General features: G+C 44.5%; 1 protein-coding gene and 1 non-coding gene across 2 annotated transcripts in view; one reads left to right on the top strand and one right to left on the bottom strand.

The window, feature by feature from the left end:
* The window catches only part of Rnf144b (ring finger protein 144B), a 149,122-nt gene that overhangs the window by 3,455 nt on the left and 132,321 nt on the right, over positions 1-13,346 (top strand). The window lies entirely within an intron of this gene.
* Positions 9,630-9,734, bottom strand: LOC120098010 (small nucleolar RNA U13). Its single transcript, XR_005495954.1, has one exon. It is a non-coding gene; the product is annotated as a small nucleolar RNA U13 (small nucleolar RNA).

The following is a 13,346-nucleotide window of genomic DNA, read 5'->3' as shown; positions in this document are numbered from 1 at the left end:
GAGTAGTGGACTTTAGACTCGAGTAAGAAGGGAAGTGAGGACAGAGAACAACTTAAGAGCCCAGGGTTAGTGAGATCTTTGCTTTCCATCATGACATTTTTTATCAGCACCTGCAGAAAGTTTACCTTCTGTCTTCCCTTTAAACTGTAGCTCCCGGATACTGCAGGGTTTCCTTGCCTTATTCATCACTCTCCTCAGCACAAAGGCCTTGCTTGCCTTAGTAGGTAATATTTGCCTAATGAATGAATGCAAGCCAAAATAAACCCTTACCACGAGGATCTAGAATATCTTTTCAATGACGTGACTGAAAGCTATCTATGCTCTTCAAGGTACAACAAGCTATTTCAGTTGTCTGACAGTCAAGGTTTATTTTTGCTCTGTAGAACTGTGGTCTATTCAGGCAGCTCTCTGGGGCTTCCATTCATGAAATTTATTCATTGCTGCGGCCTCCTTTGATTTTGAAAGGTCGGCCATCTCAGCGTGAGCCCTTTATGTTCAGATGGTAGGTAAAGGAGGAGCAGTGCTGCTCTTCTGTAAGCCAGGTTAGTGGTCAGTCAGGAGACTACGCCCAGCCGACAGGTCTAGTCAGGGAAGCATGTAGGTGGCGAGAGTTGCTGCTTCCTCCATCAAAAAGAACACTAATTGCAAACTCACATGATAGAACTGAGATGACCAGAGGATGCAGTTGAATATCTCTGTTACTTTTATCTGGGCAGTCGTTAAGTTGTTCTTAGATTTTCAGTTTGCCTCTGATAAGTCTCAATATCCATTCCGTACCCATATCCGCACTTCTCATGCACTTATCAAACTTCTGCACACACACATCTATCCTACACTGCACGCTTTGTAGGCAGAGACCACATCCATACTTCTATCCTCCCAGTGCTGGCTTGGGGACATGGTATTTTCAGAATATTTAATTACACTGTACCCCATTTCAGTTCTTAGACAGTGGCACAAGCCTATTGTCTGGATGCTATTTAAAGATTGTTCAGCAAAATTAACTCAGTGGGTTAACATGGTTTGAACAAGCCGATGACCAGCTCTTTTTTTAAACCTGGGCAGAAATGTAAATATAGTGACACATTTGTTTCTTCTAAAAACAAGATAGCCTACTCTATTTTGGTAGAAAGAGTTAGCCAAAATAGACATCTTTGTAATTCAAGATTATAAGGGTTTTATACTGTCTGAATGCAGTAGGATCCCACTGGTTGGCGATAAGTGTGGTGGCTCCAGACAATGGCCAGGGAAGACTACTCAAGGTAAGCATTAGATGATAGAAGGAGATGGTGGTAAGACCCAGAATGCTGGAAAATAGCGTACGAGCGCTACTCAACTTTTGCTGCAGGAACCAGTTTATCGTTTATAACGCCTGTCATTAGCATATCTGGTTTGTTTTGACACAGGGTCTCACTGTGTATCCCAGACTTGCCTAGAACTTGAAATCCCCAAGCCTCTGCCTCCCAACCACTGGAAATACAGGTATGTGCTACCATGCTGGGGTTCATTTAACTAACATATTAGCTGTTTCCTGCGTGTGACTGTTGAATCATATAAAAGGCAAACCCCATGCCTCTGGGTAGGTTGTTAGCCTCTGGGCATACATTCAACTATGTAGGTGAGTTGAATCAGGTGACAAGACCCATCTTAACTGTTGAGTCAGGTGACAAGACCCATCTTAACTGTTGGCAGCAGCAGCCCATGGGCTGGGCTCTTCGACTGAATATAATCAAGAAAGTGGGTTGAGCATTAGACTCCATCATTCTCTATTTCTGAGTTGTGGATACAGTGATGCCTCAGGTTGCTGTGCCCATGACTTCCCTACCCTGACAAATTGTACCTTGGACTGTGAACCAAAATAAAGTTTGTTTTCCTTAAGTTGTTTCCTGAGATTGTTTTGTTACAGCCCTGAGACACATAATTAATACAGACAGTTGGTACTGAGAAGTGTGACGGTTGCTGTGATGAACCTTACCATGCATTTATAGTCATTTAGAACTGGTCACGGGAGGAACGCCAAAGAGTTTGGAACTTTGGACTAGAAAAACCCTCAAATGCTGAAAGCGGAACTTAATGGATCATTCTGATGGGGAAGGAGGAATCCAAGAGAAGTGAGGCCTGGGTCGTGAGGTTTCTAAGGGAACTGGGTTCTTACCAGAAGCTGTGCAAAGCCAGTCAGGTTATATTCTGGCAAAAAGTATGACCTCATTCTGCCCATGTCTTGAGAACTTGAGTGAAACTGAATTTAAAGGTAATGAATTGATGTGTTAGGCAGAGAAAATGTCACAGCAGGATGGCATCCAATTGATGGTGTGGGTATCACTACTCTTCCCCAGGTCTACAGTGGAAAAAGAGCAACAGGTAGGGGCCTGAATAGCCAAGCCAGCCCAGTCAGTCAACAGGGTCTCTGAGAGGGGGAGTGAGGATTGAAAAAAGAGAATTAGACAAAACAATACCATGACTACCTACAGCGTGAGGCTGAAGCAGCTTTACTTATTCTCAGTCTGCTTTTATATCAGTCTAGGTACATACAAAGAATATGGTCAGTTCTCAGATCAAAGGCAAAGTGATCAAGCAAGGTAAAGATCAAAGAGATCACACCAGGTAGTAATCAGAGCAATAAGGTTCCCATAGTCGCTGGGTCTGGGGGCTTAACAGGATTATCAAGACAAAAGGGAAGCCACACATTCCTTGGCTGTGTTTACCTTGATCCTTGCATTAGCCCAAATGTGAATATTCTTATGTGAGCCTACTTCCTTGAGCCCAGCAACGGGTACTTGCCAAAATTTCTATGAGCGGCACCAAAAGCTCTCCACAGTTGAAGACATTTTAAAATGTGCAGTCAAGAGCAAGAGCTCAGATAAGTTTAAAGTTACAGCCAAGACCTGTCCTAAAAATAGACCGTAATTATAATTGTTAAAGAAAAACCATCAGCTTCACAGTGGACCAATAGGAAGGGAGTCCTAAGGGCTAGGCTCCACCCACCAAAGGTTCCAAGTTGAATGCTAGTGTTTGCTGGTTCGGGAAAGCTGCCTGGTGAAATTCTTACCCCGAGTAAGCACACCGTGGCTCCTGCTACTGTGGTACAGGGAGACCAGACTCTGTCCTTATTTGGCAGCAAAACTTGGCAGTGTTGTTCACCTGCTACTGGTTTTGCAGACGTGAAAGATTCAAGTTGGAGAATCTTGCACCATAATTTCAGAATGTCCTGAGGCCAGGCAATATGTGGCAAGGTTAGAGTCCTGGCAAGAAGGCCAGGACAGGCTACTTGGTGAAGCCAAACTTGCAATGGGGACCACAGGGTGTTAGAGACACCAGGCCTTTGCCACTGAGCAGAGTTGTAGTTATAGAGTGGGGTTGGCCCAAGAGAAAGGCCGGGTATGCCCAGATGATTCTACCGTGGGCCCCAGATGCTAGGAAGTTTCAGGACTTGATGTTTGCCCTCTGGTCTCACTCCAGTTCATTCTTTCCTGGTGCTCTTACCGTTCTTCCCCTTTGGGGATGGGAATGTATTCTCTGTACTATTTATTGCACATTGGAAATATGTAACTTTTAAAATAGGCACTCACAGCTCAGAGGGTGCCTTATGTCTCTGACGCCACTGAGATGTTGGCCTTTCAATGTTAACTTGAAGCAGGACGCAATGCATTTTGCATTATGAGATGTCCATGAGCCTGTGGGGATAAGGGATGGGGTGTTAGGGTTTTAAAGTGACATGCTGGGGTGTCAGGTTGACAAGGGCTGGAGCTGTGATGGTTAATACTGAATGTCAACTTGACAGAATCTAGGGTCTCCTCTGGGCATGCCGGTGAGGAATTATCTAGATTAGGCTAGTCTCCGAGCAGTTTTCCGGAAAAGGTTAATTGAAGTGGGAAAGACTCACCTTAACACAGAGGGCACCTTTCCATGGGTTGAGGTCACAGACAGAATAAAAAGGAGCATAAAAAACACCAGTACTGGGGCTGGGGATTTAGCTCAGTGGTAGAGCGCTTGCCTAGGAAGCTCAAGGCCCTGGGTTCGGTCCCCAGCTCCGAAAAAAAGAACCAAAAAAACCCCAAAAAAACAAACAAACAAAAAAAAAAAACACCAGTACTCATCATTATTTACTTTCAAATTGTGGACACGATGTAACCAGCTTCCTTAAGCTGCTGGCACCATACCCTTCCCCATGGCTGCCTTACCTCCATGATGGACTATATAACTTTGAACTGTGAGCCAAGATTAAGCCGCCCTTTTTGTTGTTTTTTAAAAATTTAGTTTTTATTTTATGTACCTTGGTGTTCTACCTGTTTGAATGTGTGCGTGAGAGTGTCAGATCCCCTGGAACTGGAGTTACAGTTGTTGAGCTGCCATGGAGCTGCCGGGAATTGAACCTGGGTCCTTTGGAAGAGCAGCCAGTGCCCTTAACCACTGACCTCTCTCCAGCCCTAAGCTTTCTTTTTCATAGTTGATTTTTGTCAGGTTTTGCCACAGGACTGTCAAAATGTTTTTACTAAGCTAATGTCTATCGATAAGACAGTCCTATATTATTCTGAATCTCTTTTACAAATAAAGCATTTTTAGCTTTAATTTATTCTGTAGGAGAACTAGAGAAGTTCAGCGAGTACTGGTCCCAAAACATTTGAAAAACTAAATATTTTCAAGTAACGAAAAGAACAGAACAATTAGATCTTAGGGCCTCCCGATTTGATTTTGAAAAATAAGCTTGCGAAGAGAAGAGTGTATTTCAGCCCAAGGTTTCAGAGGTACCAAGTTCATGGCTAGCTTCCCTACTGCTTTTAAGCCTGGGGTTGGGCAATGTGTCAGAGCATGAGCATGTGTTCAGAACTGCTCACCTCGTGATCACCAAGGAAAGGAGAGAAGGGAAGAGAGGAGAGACTCTGGGCACAGTCTGGCTCTCAGACCTGGGGAGAGGCACTGTTGCTGTCTAGCTAGATGAGACCAAGAATGCTGTTAAACCTGCATTGCCCAGGGCCTGCCTAGACAGCAGGTGTGCCTGGTACAGAACGCAAATGCTCTCAGTGGAGAACTGACAGCCATCCCACCGCCTCACCAGCATTGCCCTTTTAATCATAATAAACCCCCAAAGCCAGTCAAAACCCCTTGTTTTTAGTTCTGGAATAGACTTAGTTTCTCCAACCCTCTCCTCTCCCCTCCCCTTCCCTTCCTTCCCCTCCTCTCCTTTCTTTTCTCCCCTCTCCTCTCCTCCTTTTTAAGTAGGAAAACAAGTCTATTTCGTGGCAGTTTCCTTTTCTGGCTGGCTTGGCCTTTAACCCTGACTGTCCTTACCTCAGTTTCCCCAGTGCTGCATTAATGTATAGGCAGTACTACCAAGCCCAAGATATTATAGAGTTGATATATATATATATATATATATATATATATATATATATAATCTTTTTTTCTTCTACACAATATTGGTTTCTCTTGGTTCTTTTCCTTGGCTAGTGGTCCTTACTCTCGTGGCCACTCAGTGTTATTCAGGTGTCCACCATAGGCACTTAGCTCTTTCCCCACACATGAAATTCTTGGATTAGCTTATCTGTGCCTCTGACATCAGTGAACTCTATAGCTTTACAGCTTCCTCTGTTCTGGTGGCATAGTAACATACAGTGCAACATCACCTGCTTATTGGCTGCCCCCTCCCCTGCATCTCATCAGCATTTGAAGTTCAACCCTGGGTGGGTGGGTGGGGGACCTGTTCTCTAGCAAAGCTCTGCCTTTTTTCTGGTCATTATCCACCATGTTGGGCAGACTTGGCCTTTCCCACTTCCAACTCCTTGGGTCATCTGGATCCTACGCCTCTAAAGAGCTCTTCTGCCCATTCTATTCTCTTCCAGGCCAGATCATAGATTTCAACCACACTGTTGAGAGTTTCTTAATGATCTCTCTCCCTGAAGCCTTATTTTTTCTCTGAATTACCCCAGAGCGAGCCCACCAAACAAGTAATAATCTTGTCAGTCTCGCAGACTAGCTATATATCTGGCTCAGACAGATAATTAAGACCCAAGCGTTGCTTTGCCCATGAAGTGTCCCCGAGGCCTCTACAGCTGAAACTCCTTTCCTTCTTGCCTTCTGCAATGTGCTCACGCTGTGTCTTCATATTTTTATTATCCCTTGTGAAATGATAGTGTAGTTGTTTACATCTTTGTCTCTAGAACAAACATCTAGTGAGTTAGTTGTCTTTCAAGTACCCTTTGGGGACAAACTGCCCGGTCCCCTCAACCTCCTGGAATACCTCTCTGCGGTGGTCAGCTTTCTGACAGGATAACAAATACCAGAGACATATCAGTTTTTTTGGTTTTGTTTTCTTTCATTTTTATCAAGACAGGCCTTTTCTCTGTAGCCCCAGCAATCTTGGAACTCGCTCTGTAGACCAGGCTGGCCTGGAACTCAGAGATCCACCTGCTTCTGCCTCCTGAATGCTGGGATCAAAAGCCTGCACCACCCCTCGGGCTTACTAAGTCAGTTTTTTTTTTTTTTTCTTTTTCTTTTTTTCAGAGCTGGGGACCGAACGCAGGGCCTTGCGTTTGCTAGGCAAGCGCTCTACCACTGAGCTAAATCCCCAACCCCACTAAGTCAGTTTTAAAAGCTTATTTTGGTCACAGTTTTAGAGGTTTTAGCCCATGGTTTTTGTTTTTTGTTGGTTTTTTTTTTTTTTTTAAGATTTATTTATTACATATAAGTTCACTGTAGCTGTTTTCAGACACACCAGAAGAGGGCATCCGATCTCATTACAGATGGTTGTGAGCCACCATGTGGTTGCTGGGATTTGAACTCAGGACCTCTGGAAGAGCAGTCAGTGCTTTTTTTTTTTTCTTTTTCTTTTTCTTTTTTTCGGAGCTGGGGACCGAACCCAGGGTCTTGCGCTTCCTAGGCAAGCGCTCTACCACTGAGCTAAATCCCCAACCCCGCAGTCAGTGCTCTTAACCGCTGAGCCATCTCTCCAGCCCTAGCCCATGGTTTTTGGCCCTGTGGTGAAGCAGGCCATTGGCACAAGGAAGAGGAAGAATCACCTCTCACAGCAGCCAGGAAGAAGAAAGGCTGGGTTCCAAATACCCCCTCTATAGCAGGCACCAAGTGACTCTGTTCTCTGCTGGGTCCCAGTTTTCAAAGTACCACCAGGCTCTAACAGCATCAAAGGCTGTTATCAGACACAGAACTCTTGGTTGGACTTGGGAGAGCGTTTATCCAAAGCAGTACCTTCACTTTTATTCCGATGCCAGTCTACTCTGCTGTATGTTAGAGAAAGAAGGTTGTAGGCACAGCTTTATGTCAACACTGATTTCAGTTAGGACACTTCTTCTTTGGAGGTCTGAAACTAAGAGACATACTGATTCTCCTTGATTACTGCGCCTGTAACGTAAAGTTAGGAAATGTAAGGCATGTTTTCTGTCATTGAGAGAAGTCTTAGACCACAGGGGGAGTAATGAAAATAAAAGATGATCAAAACACAGCAATGATACTTAATACTCTATGGGGGTCCCACATACAAAGTTAAACATTACTTCTAGGTGTGCTGGTGAAGGTGCTTCAAAAAGAGATTAGCGTTTTAATCGGAAAGCTGAGAGTTCTCAGTGTATGGACAGATACCATCCAACCCACTGAGGGCCTGAAGAGAAAAAAAAGGCAAGGGAAGGTTGTGATCCTGCCATAAACTGAAACTCTGATCTTCCGATCCCTGGAAGTCTTGCCATTATCAGCTCTGGCTCTCAGGTCGTTGGAGTCTATCCGGCTTTCGTGGGTCTACAACTTGGAGAGAGCAGATTATAGGACTCCTCGGCATCTAGTATGGTATGACCCCATCCCTTTCGGTGAATGAAACATAACCTTTTCTCACAGTCTTTCCACATAGGAACCACACGCGTGTGTTTACATATATGTGCACACACAGTTGTCTCTACACACCCATGGGTTCTAGACCCACAGGTTTCAAATTCAGGGATTCAACCAGCCATGAACCAAAAAATGTAGTTAAGGGCTGGAGAGACGGCTCAGCAGGTCAAGGCAATGGCTCCTATACCTGATGCCCTGAGTTTGGCTCCCAGAGCTCACACAGTGAGTGAGAGACGTAACTTCTACAACCTGTCCTCTGGTCTCCACACTCATGCTGTGCATGGCATGCTCACGTACACATACACACACAAATAAGAAAAAGGTCAAAAATGTGCTTAAGCTCTGATGGTGGCCTTTGCGTTAAACATGTGCCTGCTTTTGTCTCATTCCCTAGATAACAGTGTTCAGTGCTGTCTAACTCAGGTCAGGTAGTAGAAGGCATCTGGAGATGATTCAACGTGTGGGGTTGGTGATGCACATCTATAATCTTGGCACTGGGAGACAGAGGCAAGAGGATCAGAAGTTCTAATACAGCTAGAGCCTGTCTCCAAAACAAACAACAGCAAAACCCCCAAGTGCAGGGTGGGAGGTGAGTGGGTTACATGCAAATACTACACTACACCACTGTATGAAAGAGACCGAAGCAGTCACAGGCTTTGTTTATCTGGGGATCCTAAATACCCCTAAGACATTCCATACATAGACACATACATATTCCATATAGATACGTATATAATCTCAAGATGACGCTTGAGGGGCTGGGGATTTAGCTCAGTGGTAGAGCACCTACCTAGGAAGCGCAAGGCCCTGGGTTCGGTCCCCAGCTCTGAAAAAAAGAACCAAAAAAAAAAAAAAAAAGATGACGCTTGAATATTTTTAATTCATTCCACTGTTCAGTTACAAGTCAACTTTTAAAAATATTTATTTAATGTATATGAGTACACTGTCACTGTCTTCAGACACACCAGAAGAGGGCATCTGATCTCGTTACAGATGGTTGCGAGCCACCATGTGGTTGCTGGGAATTGAACTCAGGACCTCTGGAGGAGCAGTCAGTGCTCTTAACCTTTGAGCCATCTCTCCAGACCCCACAAATCAACTTTAAAAAAAAAAGATTTATTTATTTAATGTATATGAGTACACTGTAGCTGTCTTCAGATACACCAGAAGAGGGCATCAGATCCCATTACAGATGGTTGTGAGCCACCATGTGGTTGCTGGGATTTGAGCTCAGGACCTCTAGAAGAGCAGTCAGTGCTCTTAACTGCTGAGCCATCTCTCCAGCCCACAAATCAACTTTTTAAAAGATCATTATATCATTACTTCTTTAGTGTGGGGAGTGTGCACAGGGATCCCAGTATATGGCAGTCAAAGGAAAACTTGGGGGAGTATTTTTTTTTCTTCTGTATTAGGGTTTCACAGCTGTGAGTAGGCACCATGACCAAGGCAACTCTTATAAGGGCATTTAATTGGGACTGGTTTATGGGTTCAGATGTTCAGTCCAGTATCATCAAACTGAGAACATGGGGGCATCCAGGCAGGCATGGTGCAGGCAGAGCTAAGAGTTCTACCTCTTTATCTGAAGACTGCTAGCAGAATCCCGGCTTCCAGGCAGCTAGGATGAGGGTCCCCATAGGTTTGTTCAAACATATGAGTCTATGGAGGCTATACCCAAACAACATAATGCAAAATATATTTAATTCAATTTCAGAAGTCCCCATAGTCTCAACAATGTTAAAAATCCAAAGCTCAAATTCTCTTCTGAGATTCAAGTAGACTCTTTTTTTTTTTCACATCAGATGGGTAACGTGCCCATGTCGTAACAATGTTTAGTGGGTGGCATATGTCACACACACAGCATGAACATCCAATCATCACGCTTTATGAACCAAAAGGATCTCAAGTAGCCTCTTAACTGTAATACCATATATATATATATATATATATATATATATATATATATATATATATATATATATGTATATATATATAAACTGAACCAGAGCAAGACAGAAAAACAGCTGGGCAAACTCCAAACTCCATGTCTCCATGTCCGATGTCAAAGCGCTCTTCAGATCTCCTACTCCTTTTATCCTTGTAACTGCTGTTGGCAGGTCTGGCATTCAGCAGCAACAAGCTTCATTTTCCTGGGCTTGGTTGCACTCCCTGTTAGCAGCTTTCCTCAGCAGGTATCTCAGGTCTCTGGCATCTCTAACATCTTGTGGTCTCCAAGGCAACTTCGGCTTCGTAGCTTCTTGTTCCAATGTCTGGGGTCCATGTATGGTCTTCTGGGCTCCTCCAACGGGCTGCCGTCACCTCTCCAGCTCTGCCCTCTGTAGCACTCAGAGATCAGGTTGATCCACTCCACTGCTGCTGCTGTTCTTGGTGATCATCCCATGGTACTGGCATCTCCAATACACTGGGGTCTTCTGTCGCAACAAGGCTTTACCAGTAGCCTCTCATAGGCTCCTTCATTGTGCCAAGCCTCAACTCCTTTGCCTGACCCCTTCAATCCTGGGCTGTTGACTACAACTGAGGCTGCACCTTCACCAAGGGCCTTCCATGGCCTCTCACTGTGCCAAGCCTCAGCTGCTCTTCATGACATCTTCATATCTTCAAAACCAGTACCACCTGGGTGACTCTTAGACACTACTCAAGTCCAGCCACAGCACGAGGTACAACCTTGGTTATCTCTAGAACACAGCTTCCTTGTGCTCTCAGGAAACACTTCCCAGAAGATTTTACCTCAGTGATGCTGGTCTCTTCTTAATCACTGCTAATTTCTTAGTTCTAGCTGACAACCATCAATTGTCCCAATAATCCTTTCTATTCTTGACTCTAAAGCCAGAGTCACATGCCTGAGGCTGCTGAGTTCTGCTGCTTGCTGGGGCTGGAACATGCCCCCCCCCCACCCTTATTCTATTACTAGCTTTCTGTTTTCCAACTCCCTCACTGCCTAAGTCTTAGAACTTGCTCTGTAGGCTGACTTTGAACTCAGAGATCTGCATGGCTCTGTCTATCGTGCCTCAAAGTCCCATTTCCTTGATTTGTTACCTCCTAGAACATAAGATTCAGCTCCTTTTATTTTTTCTTTTTCTTTTCTTTTTTTCGGAGCTGGGGACCGAACCCAGAGCCTTGTGCTTGCTAGGCAAGCGCTCTACCACTGAGCTAAATCCCCAACCCAAGATTCAGTTCCTGATACCCCTTTACAACTTGAACTATATAGTTTGTATTTTTCATTTCTTAGCTTGCTCCTTTTCATTAAAATCATCTTCATAAGAGTGAACTTTAGTAACCACATGACAGAATGTATACCAGGCTGTTTTGAAACTTGTTTAGATGAATTCAAAACAATTCATCTAAATCTCTTCACTTTAGCCTCAGGCAGACTTTTTGGACAATGGCAAAAACAGCCACCTTCTTCACCAAAATATCACAAAACAGTCTCTAAGGCCACATACTGAAATTCTTTTCCACTGAAACCTCTTAGCTCAGGTCTGCACAGTTTAAATCACTCACAGCAAAAAAGTCTTCCATATTCCTACTAGGATGGCCCACTAAGCCCCACTTAAAGCATTCCGCTGCTTTCCAAAGCCCCCAAAATCTACATTCCTCCAAACAAAAGCATGGCCAGGCCTATCACAGCAACACCCCAGTCTCCAGTACCAATTTCTGTCTTAGGGTTTTACTGCTGTGAACAGACACCATGACCAAGGCAACTCTTATACGGACAACATTTCATTGGGGCTGGCTTACAGGTTCAGAGGTTCAGTCCATTATAATCAAGGCGGGAACATGGCAGTGGCCAGGCAGGCATGGTGCAGGAGGAGCTGAGAGTTCTAGATCTTCATCTGAAGGCTGCTAGGAAAAGACTGACTTCCAGGCAGCTAGGGTGAGGGCCTTAAAGCCCACCCCCACAGTGACACACCTACTCCAACAAGGCCACGCCTTCTCATAGCACCACTCCTTGGGTCAAGCATATGTAAATCATCATATGTAACCCGGGGTTGGGGAATCACACTCAGGCTGTCAGACTTGGCAGTAACCTTTACCTGTTGAGCCATCTCTCTGGCACCCATTAGCATCCTTTTGGGCCTCTGACCTAGTAAGATAATCACTATATAAATGAGACACAGTTAGCTAGTTAGTTTATTTTTGATTTTTCAAGATAGGGTTTCTCTATGTAGCTCTGGCTCTCCTGTTACTTGTTTTGTAGACCAGGTTGGCTTCAAATCACTGCCTGCTTTGCCTCTTAAGTGCTGGGATTAAAGACTTGAGCTAACATGCCTGGCCTAAGATACTTAGTTTCAAATGGCCATTTTCTTTATAGTTTCTGTTTACCTATATTGTTTCATGATTTTTTTTTTAAATCACCCTGAGCTTTCTCCCTCATGGGACCGCAATTGGATTTCTCAACAGCAGAAGGACAATATATGTCAATATTCACTGCTTTAAATGTCCCTTCTGGATTCCTCCCGTACCCCAATCCCACCTCTCATTACCATTCATTCTCTTCCCACAGCGGGTAGTTTTCCTCCGATTAAAAATCTGACATCACGTGGTTGGGGATTTAGTTCAGCCGTAGAGCGCTTGCCTAGCAAGCGCAAGGCCCTGGGTTCGGTCCCCAGCTCTGAAAAAAAAAAAATCTGACATCACTAGCTGGCTGTGGTGGAGCAGACCTTTGATCCCAGCACTTGTGAGGCAGAGGCAGGCTGATCTCTGTGTTCAAGGCCAGGCTAGTCTCCAAAGTTAATTCCAGGACATCCAGGGGGTACAGCAGAGAAACCCTATCTGGAAAAACAAAATCTGACATCCATGTTAGTGTGCTAGTATGTCAGTGCCTCCTCCTTATCTGTGAAATGAATGCAGTTTTAAAAACGAGGGTTGGAGATGCTGCCTGATCCGTTCTCTTCTTATCGCTTCTGGCCTCGAGTCCTTTCTTCCCAACTGTTTGTATTCTCACCTCCAACAGAGGATTCTTCGTCCATGGTGAATTTAAAATTCTTGAATTGCCAAGGACCAATTCAAAAATTAAAAAAAAAATCTTTGAATTTGTCCTTTTGACTTTTCCTCTTGCCCTTTTCTTCCCTCTCCTGAACAACTTTTCCCTATTCTGCTGTTGCAGCCAAGTTGCACTGACCCTGTCTCCTTCCTACTGCCCTCTGTGGGCATCCTCCGTCACGGCACCTGCACCGCAGAGGCGGTTGACTCATCCATCTCTATTCACCTGCACTTCAGGAACGATGCTTTAAGCTCTTCAGTCTCCAGCGCTAATTGCAATGACATGTTTGGTCATTTCATCTCCCGTTGTCTACCTCCCCTCTGGCTCAGTTCGGAAATCTGACCGTTTTAGCAACTGCCTCCTTTTTGAAACCCTAGGGTTAGAAAGCTATTTGAGAAATCTAGAAAGGATAAGGGATGGGCGGCTACCTTTATTTTTCAGGTTGTTGTTATAAACCAGTTACCAAGTTAATCCTGGTCAGCCTCGGAGTTACACCTTGACTGTGAAT

Source organism: Rattus norvegicus, chromosome 17 (genome assembly GCF_036323735.1).
Source record: "Rattus norvegicus strain BN/NHsdMcwi chromosome 17, GRCr8, whole genome shotgun sequence".
NCBI classification, from domain to species: Eukaryota; Metazoa; Chordata; class Mammalia; order Rodentia; family Muridae; genus Rattus; species Rattus norvegicus.
The sequence above is the reverse complement of the archived record's forward strand: the minus strand, read 5'-3'. Positions and strand labels throughout refer to the sequence as shown.